The sequence below is a fragment of the Ursus maritimus genome, unplaced genomic scaffold (genome assembly GCF_017311325.1).
Source record: "Ursus maritimus isolate PB19 unplaced genomic scaffold, ASM1731132v1 scaffold_21, whole genome shotgun sequence".
In the NCBI taxonomy this organism is placed as follows: Eukaryota; Metazoa; Chordata; class Mammalia; order Carnivora; family Ursidae; genus Ursus; species Ursus maritimus.
Genome location: NW_024424564.1, coordinates 5,143,038 through 5,158,566, shown reverse-complemented (window position 1 = coordinate 5,158,566; position 15,529 = coordinate 5,143,038). Strand labels below are relative to the sequence as shown.

The window sequence follows — 15,529 nt, the reverse complement described above, 5'->3', positions numbered from 1 at the left end:
GGGAAGAGTGGTGTGAAGGAGTGATACCTCTGAGGCAAAATTTTTTCCCCCTGTGTTTAAAACCAAAAAGAGACATCTTTCAAAATAACAGAGTTTTAAGAAGAGGCCCTTCATATTTCATAATCCTGTTTTCACCCTGCAGTGTGTGTTTGCCTGTGTATACATATAATATTAATTATATCATAGGTCTATTTTAGAATGTTCTTCTTTTCTTTAATACAGCATACTGATCCACAAATCTTCTTTGATAATTGTTATTAGTAGAAAAATAAAAAGATGTCAAGGAGGACATTATTTCCCATGCCTCCAAATTGGCAACAGTGGACCAAATCTAAGGACAGAGTACTGTTAAATACTCACCTTTTAATAAGACTTGCAAATTACTTGGACTTAACAAGAGAAGACATAGCATCCCTCTCTGATGGGTGGTCACCCCAGTGCCCTTTCCCAGCCTATAAAAGAACTGAGAGAAGTGAGGCGCTTTATAGGAATGGTGGGTGTCACTCTGGTGAAGCAAGGGGTTCATGGTAAAGATACTTTCTCAGCTCCAAAGCCAAGTGATACGATCCATGCAAAATGCCCCTTTTGTTTAAACTATTTTACCTTTAAAATAATAAGTATAATGTATATGGAAGTCATGTCATAAAATGAATATGCGGTTCGTACTCACCACCCAATTTAGAAATGTAACATTTTAATACTCTGGAAACTGGGCATGTCTGCCCCTCTGATTTCATTCCTTTGTCTCTTTCCCCAGACAATCACTACTCTTAAATTTTGTGATCTTTGGCATTTATTTCTAATTTCACTATGTATTTATATATCCCCAAGTGGCATATTCCTTAATTTTGACTGTTATTGAATGTTCATAATAGTATTATACTGTATTTTTCTGTAATTTGCTGCTTTGCCCGACAAGTACTCGTGGCGTTCAGTAGGGTTGATGGCATGTAGCTATGGTTTATTCATTTTTACTGTTACTCCACATTTTATTGTATGAAGTCACTACAGTTAATATATTTATATTCTTGTACGTGAACACTTGGTATTCTATGTTCCTGCCATTATGAATGATGCTTCTATAAATATTCTTGCACTTTCCCCCTGGTGCACGTGTGCAAGAGTTCGTTGAGAACACATTCCTCCAGGAGCAAAATCGCTCAGTCTCAGGGCATGCCTAGCTTCAGTCTTACCAGATAACGCCAAATGGTTTTCCAAAGTGGTAGTACCAATAAAGTAGTTCGAGGTATTTTCTTACCATATTTGTAATCCTGCTGTATGTGTAGATATCTCTCCTCTTTCTGGGTGACTGGTGCTCAGTGTGTCTGACCACTTTCCTTGATTAGTCTCACCAGAATCGGTCAATTTTCTTAGTTTTCTAAGAACCAGCTTTTGCATTTGTTGATCCTCTCCCTTATGTCTCTTCTTGTATGTCATTACTTTTTGCTCTTATCTTTATGATTTCATCAATTGTGTTTATTTTTATTTATATAACAAGCACTTAAATTCAGCGTCTGCCAGGTATTTGCGGGGGGGGGGGGGGTGAAACATCCTGGGATATGTTCTCAGTGCTCCAAAAAGCCCTAGCCTCCGGAGACTTTTTGTACCTCTAGTCATTTGTGTAGTTAATTGCTTTGATTGCAAAGGATAATAAAACTCCTCTTATCTCCTCAAGTGAGCTAAATGTTACGGCTTGGATTAGGTCCCCAGGTTAAGCTCTCAAGTGCCAGAAAGATTGCAGCACCACCTTGCTAGGTGTGAGACTCCGATTTTGGAGACAGCTGGGGTTTATTTGGCCCTTAGAAAGATGTATTTACATCTCGAAAGATTAGAGTGAGAACCTAGGATCCTTTCTAACCTATCTCAAAGCAGCAAAATACTTTTTTTCCTTTCAGGTTGGGAGGAGATGACTATCCCTCCTGTATGCAAGAGGGGAAAAACCAGCAAACAAACCCATTCTACTCTGTTACTCACCCGTAGAGTTTTCAGCTACTTAGATAGAACATATGACCTGGCTTTCATCATGAGTAAGGTGTAGGGCAAAGCAGGCCGATGTACTTATTTATTATGAGATAATCATAAGAAATGTCTGATTCAGAGCACCTTGTATAAGCATTCAAGGTAATAAAGCTGAATATTAAAAATTCAAAGGCACTATTCTAAGAGGTTTACAGATACCAGCTCATTTAATCTTCATAACGATCTCTGAAGTATGTACTATCATTAAACCTGCTTTACAGATCAGAAACTCTAGCAAAGAAAGGTTAAATAATTTGTCCTTGATTGGCTAGTTAGTAATGAGGAGGCAGGATTCAAATTTAGGCCGTCTTGCTCCGTACAACCATGATATATAGCTAGCAGTGAATTTCTTTTTATACTATTTGTGGTTTAGTTGACTTCCTGAATCTATGGATTGGTGTCTTTCATGAACTTTGAAAAAATTTCAGGCATTATTTCATCAAATATTTCTTCTACCCCTTTATCTTTACTATCTAGAGCTCTGGTTATGTGGATGTAAGCTTTCTCACAGTGTCCTCTGTGTGTTTCAACCTGTATATTTTCTACCTTCAAGTCTCTCAGTGAATTCTGAGATTTTTTTTTTACATCTTCCTACCACACTAGTTCTGTGTTCTCTTCGGTCTAATCTGCCCTTTTATCCATATATTGAATTTTAATTTCATCTATTATAATCTATTCACAATTTTTTTTTGTGAATTGGCTTTTGATACTGATATATTTTTGCTCTCGTTTGTATTTCATCTTTTTATACATTTGTGATATATATGTTTTGTATATATTATATAGGTCCTCAAATATTATATATAATTACTATTTAATATGTATTATGTATATTTTGTATATGTTGTATATGCAATATATAATATATACACAAAACATTTATATAATATACATATTGTATATATATCATGTATAATATATAAATATTTAAAACATATATAATTATATATAATATATAGCACAAAACATTTTATATAACATACATATTATATATATGTCATATATAATATATAAATATTTAAAACATATAATTATATATCATATATTAAAATTGTTATGTTACATATTATATCTACATTTTGTATATATAATACATGTTTCATATAATATATATATTTTATATTTGATGATTCTATTTTATGAAATTTTTATGTTTTCTTCCTGGTGAGTCACACTCATGATATGTATTTTAAAGTTTTGTGATTTAAAAAAAAAATTGTGAGCTAATAATTCATTGGAATCATATTTGTGAGAATTTTTAAGGCCTATGCTTAGGATGCATTCTTTCAGATGATTTGCATATTATCATATGTCTTAGGTAAGTTTCTTTAAAAGCAGAGGCAAGTCAGGAATTCTTGTTTATGTGATTTATGGAAAGAGTGCTCTCAGGGGGAGAGCGAGGGCAGCAAGATAGAGCAGGAAATAAAAACTAAGCACAAATAGAGTCTCAGCTGGAGAACAGGCCGGTCAGATCCTATGGAGGGGCTCTGAAACATGAATTGCTCCATAGAGTTGGCCTCTTCTTGAGATAAGATCGACAGCCTCTTCTACCCTTGTGTCCACTAGTCCTTGGCTGTTGGTCTATTCCCAGTGGCAGGGAATAGGCTTCCTGGGGAAGTGGCTCCTCTTTTGCAGAGGGTAAACCTTTAATGATGGGAAGAGCTATGAACCGTAATCAGCTAACATTCACAGCAAATGGAGGAAAGGTGCATAGCTGATGAAAAAAGAACCTTGGTAATGTATCAACATCTATATTCCACTAACCATTTCTCAAAGCCCTCAGATCCACTTGCTGCTTAGATAAGTTCACTTCATCCAGGCAAATCTTATCAAATTCGTCACAATTGTTTGCAACTTCCAAGAAAGTGTACTTGAGGAAGAATAATGCCTCCCCACCCACCCCACCCCCTGACTTGTTAATGCAGTTGGTACCAAGGTCATTATTGATACTCATGGTCTGCCCACTCCCAAAGCCATTTTAGATTTCCCTTTCCTTCAGCCAGCACTTCTGCTCATCTGGGAGGCTTGCTTGATGTTTTACCCAGACCTCATACCTGAGGGTTCTGAGCCCTGGATTATCATGTTCTTAATGCTATGACTGTACTTAAAAATTTATAGTTATAACTGCATATGGGGATGCCAAAAATTGGCCCAGTGAATCATCTGAGAGCCCAACATACTCTTCTCTGCACTGCCCCCTCCCATACACAGCAGCTACCCTCTTCCTTAGGGTTATCAGCGTCATTTACCACATCAGTATTAACTCCTTTCTTTCTTGCTGGTCTTTGGGGTTGACCAGGCAGCAGCTGTGGCTTTATGTTTAGCAGGACTCTTACTGTTTCCCCTGGTAAAGGCAAGCCTTTTCTGGGAACCAGTACCCCTAGATTCCCAGAATATCTTGGTAGTTTTCATGGGGATATTAAGATTGGGTAATTCTGATGGAAAATTTGTTTTACTCAATAATTTCCAAGTACCTGTAATAAGGCCTGAGAATATAGCAGTACATAAAAGAGGCAAAATCTTTGTCTTTATGGAGATTTTGTCCTAGAGGTAGGAAAACAGATAAAAAGAAAAATAAAATAGTTTTATTGTATAAATGCTACGAAAAAAATAAAAGAAGAAAGAGGTATAAGAAGTGTTCAAGAGGGATTGTAATTTTAAATAAGGCCTTTGGGTAAGGAAAAAAGTTTCCAATGGAGCCAGCCACAGAAATATCTAGGGGAAAGATGTTCCAGGCAAAGCAGCAGTAAGTATGAATGCTTTCGAGTAGGAGCATGCCTGGAGACAGTGAGGTATAGCAAGAAGGATGATATTCATAGAGTAGAGTATGTAAGAGAGACAGTGGTAGGAGATCAGGTCATTACAAAACAAGTAAACGTAGAAGATGAAAGAATGGAATAAATAACTCTCGAAAATATCAGTGTCGTAGCATTGTGCTCTCAAGAGCAACCAAATGGAGAATTCTGTTACTCTGTTTTCTGAACACGATGTAGAAACACTAGAAATCCAGAGCATTTGGATTTGAAAAATGAGATATCTAAAAATCAGAAAATGTCACCAGCTTAATAAAATATTCTGAACTTTGGGAACTACAAGTCCCTCACACACAGATAAATAAGTTTATTGCTCAGACTGCCACAGAGATTCGGTCCAGAATTCTCATGATTGTACTGAGCTGGGCATTTTGGGAGGGGGTGGTGATTAACTCAGATCATTGTGACAGCCAGTCAGAAAGCCTAAGCTGTATTTCCCCCTTGGAAGCAATTACATTAGGTCCAGCTTCAGATATTAGGGATCAGAGGAAACATTTCAGTTTAGGACTCCTAGTTCGTAATAGAAAAATATAGTCATTAATCTTAGAAGGCTAATATGTTTTCTTGCCTTTTCTTCCTGTACCCATCATGTCCAAACCAAATTTAAAGAAAATGAGTCATCATTGGATATTTGGGTTGGTAAAGGATCTGTATTTAGTGTAAAAGAAACACACACGGGTGAGTTATATACAAAAAAGAAAATAAAAATTCATTAGCTAAGATTGAGTATATAGTATCCTCATTGTCATTACTCATCTGATTTGGGACTTTTGGTTATGTGGAATTTTTTCTAAGGAAAAGAAAAATTCAGATGATTTTAGTTCAAATCCTAGATGTTAGAGCAGTCATTTAACTTTTTTTTTTTTGCCAAAAAAATATTTTTGTCTGTTGGTTTGATTGTTTATTCATTTATCCAACCAACTACCCAGTAAACAAAATCTATATGGAGGGTCTGTTAATCTGTATTGAGATTGCTAATCTATTTTGAGGGTTGAGTTTTAGATCAAGTTCTGGAGATATGGTACAGCATAGGGAATATAGCCCATGGTATTGTAATAGCATTACATGATGACAGATGGTAGCTACACTTGTGGGGAGCACAGCGTAATGTATAAACTTATCAAATCACTGTGTTGTACACCCGAAACTAATGTAACGTGTGTTTCAACCATACTTGGATAAAAATAAAAGTGAACAAAATAGACATGCTCCATGTACTATGATATGAAGCTTACAGTATAGTCAGGGAAAAAATCTGATAATCAAATATTTAATTAAAATATTATGAAAGTATTCTTAAACATTTTTCAGGATAAGAGTATTCTAAACTGTAAAATGGGTGGAGGGTGGTCAGGGAAGTCTTTTCTAGAGAAGAGATACTTGAGCTGAGCTTTGAATGGGGAGTGGGAATTAAATAGGCAGAGGATCGGACATCCAGGCAGGAGGAACAGCATGTGCAAGGTGCTGAGACATGAAGGAACAGAATGCTCTGGAGCTAGAAGATTGCTGTGTCTGTAGGGAAAAAATGGAGGAGGTTGGTGGTGCTCAGTGACATTGGCGAGGTGGCTGGGGTAGCTCACTGGGGCCATATTCAGAATGCTGGTTTAGTTACAGTTAAAATTGATCCAATTTAGCTGTGATATTACTAGATTCTCTTGGGCTGCTTTGCACCTGATTATGATGTACACCAAAGTTAAGAACCCTGATTTATAATTCAACATCCATTCATGATAAAAACTCTCAACAAAGTGGGTTTAAAGGGAATATACCTCAACATAATAAAGGCCAAATGAAAAACTCTCAACCAGCATCATACTCAATGGTGAAAACTGATAAATTTTTTCCTAAGAAAAAGGCAAGGATGTCCACTCTCACCACTTTTATTCGACACAGTACTGGAAGTCCTAGTCACAGCAATCAGATAAGAAAAAGAAATAAGAGGTACCCAGATTGATAAGGTAGTGGTTAAGCTGTCTCTGTTTGCAGTTGACATAATATTACATACAGAAAACCCTAAAGATGCCACCAAAAAACTATTAGAAGTAATAAATAAATTCAGTAAAGTTTCAGGATATAAAATTAATACCCAGTAATTGGTAGAGTTTTTACACACTAATAATGAAGTAGCAGGAAGAGAAATTAAGAAAACATTTCCATTTACAACTGCATCAAAAAGAATAAAATACCTTGGAATAAACTTAACAAAGAAGATAAAAGACCTATACTCTAAAAACTATAAACTTCGATAAAGTTCATGGTGCTGTAAAGATCTTGTTTGTGAAAACAATTGGATTAATGTTTCCAGAGAAAGAAAAATGGCCAGAACATAAACTGACCTTATTCTGGACTTTTAACTACACATTTAATTATTTTTATTTAATTGTCAGAGTAATACATGTTTATTTGAGAAATTTTGGTGACAGAGAAATCAAGAAGACAAATAGGGACACCCATAATTTTTCCACGTAGTAATTACTAGATGGTGTTAGGGTGTATTTTCATCTGATTTAATTTATGAACATATTAAAATGTCCTAGAGCTTGATGTTCATTCATTTACGTATTCACACATGTATTGACCTGAGCTTAGATGTGTGAGAGACTGAGCTGCCCTGAGTTGGTGATTCTCTTTTAAACCATGCAGATAGAATTGTTGTTTTCCTGGAGTTGACCCTTCTAAATCCTGATATTTCTTCTCTCTTTTAAGAGATCTCATATTTATACAATAGTGCATAAACATATATATACACATGAAAGAATAATTATAAAGCAAACAACTGGGCAACTACCAACCAGGACAAAAAATAGAATGTCAGTCCCTCACCACCTCTCATGCCTCACCCTGATTACAACCCCTCCTCCCACAAACATCCCATTCTCTTTTCCTGACTTTCTACCCCTGAACAATAGAATATAATCTTATGTGGGTTTTAGTTTTGTAAAAATGAAATCCTGTTATGGGCAATTTTTTTTTTTTTAGTGTGATTTGCTGCTTACCCTGAAGATTTTTTCTAGAGATTCATCAATGCTGTGACATAGGATTCCACTATATGAATATATTGTGATCTGTTTATTTCTTTTACTGTTGACAGACATTTGGGTCTTTCAAGTTATTGGTTGTTTTTGCCAGTGGTGCTCTGGACATTATTGTACACGTATTTGGTTTACATGTACAGAATTTCCCCAGGATATATTTCTAAGATAGAAAATTTATGACTCATATGGTAACCACATATCTGACTTTATTTTTTCCCCCCATTTTGTGTAGTTAATAGTAAATGATGTGTATTTACTTACATATCTAAAAACTATTCAGAAACATATATCTTAATTGAGGCATAAGAAAACAATGCACTCTAAATTACTTTGGTAAATTACTTACCTCTAGTGTTAGATTTCTTTGGGATTTTTTGTTTGTTAGTACTAATATAAAATTTTTTGTGCAATAATTGTTTACATTTAATATTTAATAATTGTTCATTGGGATTATTAATAAATTTATTCATATTAATTTCTTTACAAAGTTAACACTAATGAGAATTTCTTTTTTTTTTTTCAGAACATTTTTAAGTTACATTCCACAGTTTTAGAAACATTAGACTAGAAGTGAAAAACATTTACATTGGAGTCTGAATTTGAATCTTTTTTTTTTTAGCTTATTTTTATTTATTTTTTTCTTTTTTATTTATTTATTTATTTTTTAATGATTTTTTATTATATTATGTTAGTCACCATACAGTACATCCCCGGTTTCCGATGTAAGGTCAAAAAGAATGAAGCAGATTTGTATCATTCAACATTTACTCAGGAAAGGAGTAGATTGTGGTGAGCCTTCAGACCATAAGGAAGGTCTGACCCCTGTGGAAGAAAAGAAGGAAAGAAGGAAGGTTGAGTAGGAAGAGCCTCAAATTTGAGTCCAATTTTGAAAATGTCTTATCCAGGCCAATTTGGAATCCTTGAGCAAAGGTTACTTTGGAGACAGTCCCATAAAGGGCTGTAGTATTCCTGTCATACTCAGTCATGTACCAGTTATGACTGGTAGCAGCTCAGGGAATGTGTGGCCTTGGTGGGAGCCTATAATGGATCTACAGGTGGGGCAGATGGAAGTCATAGGTCAACTACGTTCTTTGCGATGGGTTCTTTTGAGGAAGATCGAAGCACACCTCTTATGGCTGTCATACCTTCATGGACAAAATCTAAGCCACAGAGCAATCTGTAAAATCTAGTATCTAAGCTTCTAGCCCCCTTGAGTACAGAGAGGAATGAAAACAGAAAAATGTTGGAGAAGGGATACCTGGGTGGCTCAGTTGCTTAAGCATCTGCCTTCTGCTCAGGTCATGATCCCAGGATCCTGGATGGAGCCCGGCATGGGACTCCCTGCTCAGTGGGGAGCCTGCTTCTTCCTCCCTCTCCCTATCCCTCCCCCTGCTCATGCGCACGCTCTCTCTCTCTTTTAAATAAATAAATAAAATCTTTTTTAAAAAGTTGGAGAAGAAAAGGACAAATATCTCCCACAGAAATATTTATACAGGAATTTATATTACTTATACAGGAATATTTAGATTATCAAATTACTCTTTATTCCCAAGAAGTATATAAAACTTTGTGTCTCACCAGTCTGAAAATATTGGCTACTAATTTTAAAAAATCTTTGTTAAATCAAAAGGTCCTGACATAGTCTTTTATTCAAGTTTCAATTAATATTTTTGAGTACTAACGAATGAATAAATTTTTGAACTCTTCATTTTCTATTATTTGAATTATTCATCAATTCCCTTGTCAATTCAGTGTTTCTTTCTTTTGGTCTGTTTGAAAACCTTACATAACTCTTACAGCTTGATCATGTTCATTGTGTGTCTTTAGTATATACACTGATTTTCAAATTTAATGCTTTAAAATAATGTTTATATTTCTCAGAACACAAAGCATTCCTACACTGTTGGAGAAAATTTAGAAAATATATAAAAATATAAAGAAACTTTAAAACACCTATAATCCTATACATAAATCACTATTTACTTTTGAATATTATTCATATAATAATATCAAGGATATTATATCCAGAAATTTTTCTCCTTTCTTATTATAGTGCAAGCATATCTTCATGTTTCCCATGAAAATACTTAACCATACTATAGTACTGGGTATTTAAGCTGTTTATTTTTCTCTAGTAAGAATAATCCTGTAATAAACATTTGTATGTTGAATTGTTTCTCCCCATATCTGTTCAATTAGGCTAGATTTTTAGTGATAAAATTACTAGGTCAAGTGACTTAAATTTTAAAATATTATTGTGTTTTGACAGTGATATTTTTAACTATAAAGATAATTTGTGTTCATTTTAGAATATTTGGAAAATAGAAGCACTGATAAAATAGAAACAATCTAATATATTCACAAGATGTTCATTTATTAATATTTATATATGTTAAATGTATGCATTTTGATATGTATTGTCATGTTGCAAACATCCCAATTTACATTCCCATCAGCATGGAATTTATACATTCTTGTCAACACTGAGATTTATTATTCTATTTGATCTTTGTCAACTTCATCCTGTTTTAATTTGCAATTTTTAATTACTAAAATGATATACATCTTCACTGATTTATTGACCATTAGTATTTTTATTAATTCTCTTTGCATGTATTTTGTCTATTGTTTTTATTAGATGACGCTTTTTTCTTTATGGCTTTACGAAAGCACTTTGTAAGGAGCTAATGCTTGCTGTCATGTTACCGGTGGTTTGTATCTCGCCCAGTTACTGGATTAGCATGCGTTGTGCCTGAGCCAAGCTCAGAGCCCCGGTGTGTTCTAATCCAGGTTTTCACTAACTGTACGTTATGTGCTTTTCTGTTTTGGTTGAGGGGTAGAGTATCTGGATACTTTCAAGATAGTTTCCTTTACCTTAAATTAAAAAAAAATACCTTGCCAATATATATCTGGGTTTGGTTTCTTTTAATTATGGAGTGAATCTTTTCAAGCTTAGATTTCAGTTTTCAAAGAAAACCTTACGTTTATTCCGTATTTAATCCTTACTTTTATTCTGTATTTAATAATACTTTAGTCTTTTTGTTCTGTTTTCTTTTTTCCCTCCTCTGTTTCTGGATCCTTATTATTTGGCTGTTGCCCTCTTGGACTTGTCTTATAGTCTTAGATTTTCTATTTTTTTATTTTGTTTTGTTTTTGTTTTTGTTTTTTCTTTATGGCTTTTGTTTTGGGGGGGTGGGTATCTTTACCTTTATTGTCTAAACCTGTGTAAAATTTTATATCTCCTTTTATGCTTTTGATTTCTGTGTGTTCTCCATTTTGTTTACTGAATGTTCTCTTGCCCCTCCACTTATAAGTATTTCTTCTTGCATAGTCTTGCTTCTAATATTTCTTCCTTCCTTTGTTATCTTAGTTTGTCTTTCATGCTAAAAGCTTTTCTCGGAGAGCTGATAGCTAATCCCACTGTCTGCTCTGGAAGCTCTGAGCATGTCAATGGGGCTTGTAGAGTTTGAGATTCAATTTAAGATGGTGTGTCAGAACTTTTTTTGGAGGACCAGTGATGTCAGTACATTTGAGTTTTCCCTTTTGAACTAGCCGGATTTCTTAGAGAAGAATCCTTTTTTTTTTTTTTTTAAAGATTTTATTTATTTATTTATTCAACAGAGATAGAGACAGCCAGCGAGAGAGGGAACACAAGCAGGGGGAGTGGGAGAGGAAGAAGCAGGCTCATAGCGGAGGAGCCTGATGTGGGGCTCGATCCCGTAATGCTGGGATCACGCCCTGAGCCGAAGGCAGACGCTTAACCGCTGTGCCACCCAGGCGCCCCGTGAATCCTTTAATCTCATGACGGAGAATGTAGAGAGTGGGTGAGGTGAAGAGTTATATCTCACTTCAATTCTGTAGTTCATTCAATATGGTGCCTACAACCCCTACTCTCTCTTGTGTTCCCCAGTCCAGAGACTACCCCTGTGTCTCTCCCCAAATAATAAACCTGCAAGCTTTGCCAGGTTGTCAGGTGGACAGCTGCCTGGTGACAGAGAATGATGGAGAGTAATTGGAGATTTAATTGCTTCTCAGCTTTCACCAATGCTCCTAATTATTGTCCTCAATCCCACACCCTTTCCAGAACTATCTGCTGCTTTCAGTCCCCCATTTTCTGATGATTCTGTACTGCCAGCCTAGAGATTCTCTTTCTTGAGACCGGTAAGTTAATTCTAAAATGTTCCTCTTGCTTCCTACTTAAATGCGTTCTTCAGTCTACCATCTTTAATCAGAACACTAATCATGTTATAAATTTCCTTTTTTTGTTTTCTTATACTTTTTCTTGTTAGGCTCTTTTATTTCCACATATCTCTTTCCAATTCCACACTTTTGCTCCACATTCTCTTGTTGTAGCTCATTTTTCATCCTTTCTTTGATCAAGTGCGTTTTTCTTATATGGGAGTACGAAGCAGGAGTTTTATATAATTTTTTAAATTTCTTGTATATTTTTGTATTATGCTATGATATTGCTTTTAGAGTCACTATAATATCTTCCTTTCATTAAAAGTACCATTCTACCAGCCTTGTTTTTTCTTCCTATTTTCTCATCCCTTCCTATTATTTGTCCCAAACTGGAGAGTGGGTCTTGAATTTTCCCTCCTCATGTGTATTCTCTTGGAATTTTATTCTCAGAATGTAGAATTCTGAAGGTATGGCTAGTTCTTTTAGTTTCTGCCTGGTTTCTTAGTATTTGTGGAAGCTGCTGTGAGAGGCACCAGATACATGCATCTAACTGGGGACTTGGTATTGGTAGAGCTTCCTTGCTAGATTCATGCGACACTCCCACCTTCTTTTGAAGGCTGCTACTGGTGAAGTCAAGGGAGGGTACCGTTATCCTTCTTGTTTTCTGTTTGGCCTCTCAGGACATCTGTTTAACGCTGAGAGTTCAGAAAGCATTCTCAACAGCATGCTCTCCCCTCCACAGCTTACTGTTGCTCTCTTCCCCGTTGTTCAAGACAATCTTTGGCACGATCTTTGACAGCGTTCTTGCCATCTCCACTCACATCCATTCAATTGTAAAATCCTATTAGTTTTCATTCCCAGCTGCCTTTCAAATCTGAGTGTTCTCCATCTCCGTGGTCTTTACCTTCTTTGAGCTATTGTGCTCACTTCTTTCCCAATATTTCCTGACTCTGATCTGTTATCCACACAGCTACTGAAGTGCGCTATTAAAAGTAAATATTTGGTAATTTTACTTCTTTACTTAGAGCCCTTAAGATAAAGTTCAAAATTCCTAATATGATTGACAAAGCCCAGTATGATCTGTCCTTGTCTTCTTCTTTAGGTACATTCCCTCTTTGTATGATCCGGACACATTCCCTTTTTCGGTGTCTTGAAGGCACTGGGCTCCTTTACATGACCTTTGCCTCTGCGAGTTTTTTGCATTTTATTGCTTTATTTGTCTAGCCAACTGCAAGCCATTATTCATGTTTGTTATCTCTCCCAGAAAGCTTTTCATATCCTTGTAGCTTAGTTTCTCTGTCATAGGGCCACATAGTACCTTGCACCCTTTATGTCTCTTATCACAATTACAATTATTTGTACAATTATTATTATTTTTTAAAGATTTTATTTATTTATGTGACAGAGAGACAGCCAGTGAGAGAGGGAACACAAGCAGGGGGAGTGGGAGAGGAAGAAGCAGGCTCCCAGCCGAGGAGCCTGATGTGGGACTTGATCCCAGAACTCCGGGATCACGCCCTGAGCCGAAGGCAGACCCTTAACGACTGCGCCACCCAGGCGCCCCTATTTGTACAATTATTAATGCTTACTTTTCCACTTAGCTATAAGCTCTATGAGTGTAGATCCAAGTGTATTTCTTAGCTCAGCATTGTCTATTTTAACAGTATCTAGATAACTAAAATTATAATATGGTCTCTTCTTTAAAATATGCTCTTAATTTAGATTTCATATTTTAAAACATCAAACAAATTTACAAAATTATAGAGGAGTTTAAGAAATTAATAGCAATGGCAGATATCCTTGGTGGTTTTTTTTTTTTAATTTTAATGGTGGTAGGTGTAGTGTTCCAGCATTCAATATAATGTTGACTTTTTTTAAAATTTAAATTCAATTAGCCAAGATATAGTACATCGTTAGTTTTTGATGTAGTATTCAATGATTCATTAGTTGCGTATAACACCCACTGCTCATCACTACACATGCCATCCTTAATGCCCATCACCAAGTTACCCCATCCCCCCACCTACCTCCCTTTCTGCAACCCTCAGATTGTTTCCCATAGTCAAGAGTCTCTCATGGTTTTTCTCTCTCTCTGATTTCTTCCCAGTTTTCCCTCCCTTTCCCTACGATCCTCTGTGCTATTCTTATATACCATATATAAGTGAAACCATATGATAATTGTCTTTCTCTGATTGACTGATTTCACTTAGCATAATACCCTCCAGTTCCATCCATGTTGATGTAAATGGTAGCTATTCATCCTTTCTGATGGCTGAGTAATATTCCATTGTATATATGAACCACATCTTTATCCATTCATCTGTTGAAGGACATCTTGGCTCTTTCCACAGTTTGGCTATTGTGGACATTGCTGCTATGAACACTGGCGTGCAGGTGCCCCTTCTTTTCACTACATCTGTATCTTTGGAGTAAATACCCAGTAGTGCAATTGCTGGATTGTAGGGTAGCTCTATTTTTAACTTTGTGAGGAACCTCCATACTGTTTTCCAGAGTGGTTATCCCGGTTTGCATTCCCACCAACAGGGTAAGAGGTCTCCCCTTTCTCCACAACCTCACCAACATTTGTTGTTTCCTGTCTTGTTAATTTTAGCCATAATGTTGATTTTTTAAAAAAATAGTTTAAAAATTACATTGAAGAAATCTTTTTCTCTATACTTTCTCTTATTATTTTAAGGTATTGGAGCTTTTTTCAGTCTGTATTTCAGAATGTATTTGGCTAAAAAAAAAGAATGTGTTTGGAGGTATAGAATTAGAGAAATTCTGAATATTTAAAGTTAAAAAGTGGGTAATACTTATTATTTCTGGTATCACTTCAGATACATTATTTACTGGAGCTATGAAAGGAGCATTCTTTCACTATCTCATGCATTCAAGAATTTTTTGGTAATAAACCTAAAGCAGAACTGGTCTATTATGAGGAGAATGAATCTTACTATTTCGAGAAATACAATATATTTTTTCTGGTATTGGTGGGTTCGATAGTCACTGAATGAATTTATATATCATTATTCCATAGTTACATGCTTAAAAAAGATGAAAATCATAAAGCATTTATTCTCTTTTGTGAACAGTTTGTTAGTTGAAAAATATGTAGTTATTTTCAGGCCTACACTGGACATTGTATAGCTATCAAAAAGCATTCCATAACTTATTTGGGGAATTTATTTAATGTATTCCTATGACTGACCCTCATCATGTAGTAATAATCAAAGGAAGTCAAAGACATCTTGAATTAATTTAACTTAGAATTTGCTAATCATTGTTCAGAGTAGCATTTCTCAACCATTTTCTCATTTTTGCCCTGTAAGGAGCTTTTTAGATTTTTTATCCTAGTTGATCCCCACTCTTTTGAGATTTTAATATCACAGATAAACTGTATATCTGTTTATGTACTTTATATATAGCCATGATTTATAGTTAGATTTATTCTTATGAATCAATTTTCACCCCTGTTGAAAA

General features: G+C 35.4%; 1 protein-coding gene across 1 annotated transcript in view; it reads left to right on the top strand.

Moving 5' to 3' along the window:
- Positions 1-15,529, top strand: part of TAFA2 (TAFA chemokine like family member 2) — a 101,446-nt gene that overhangs the window by 1,167 nt on the left and 84,750 nt on the right. The gene's annotated exons all lie outside the window — the stretch shown is intronic.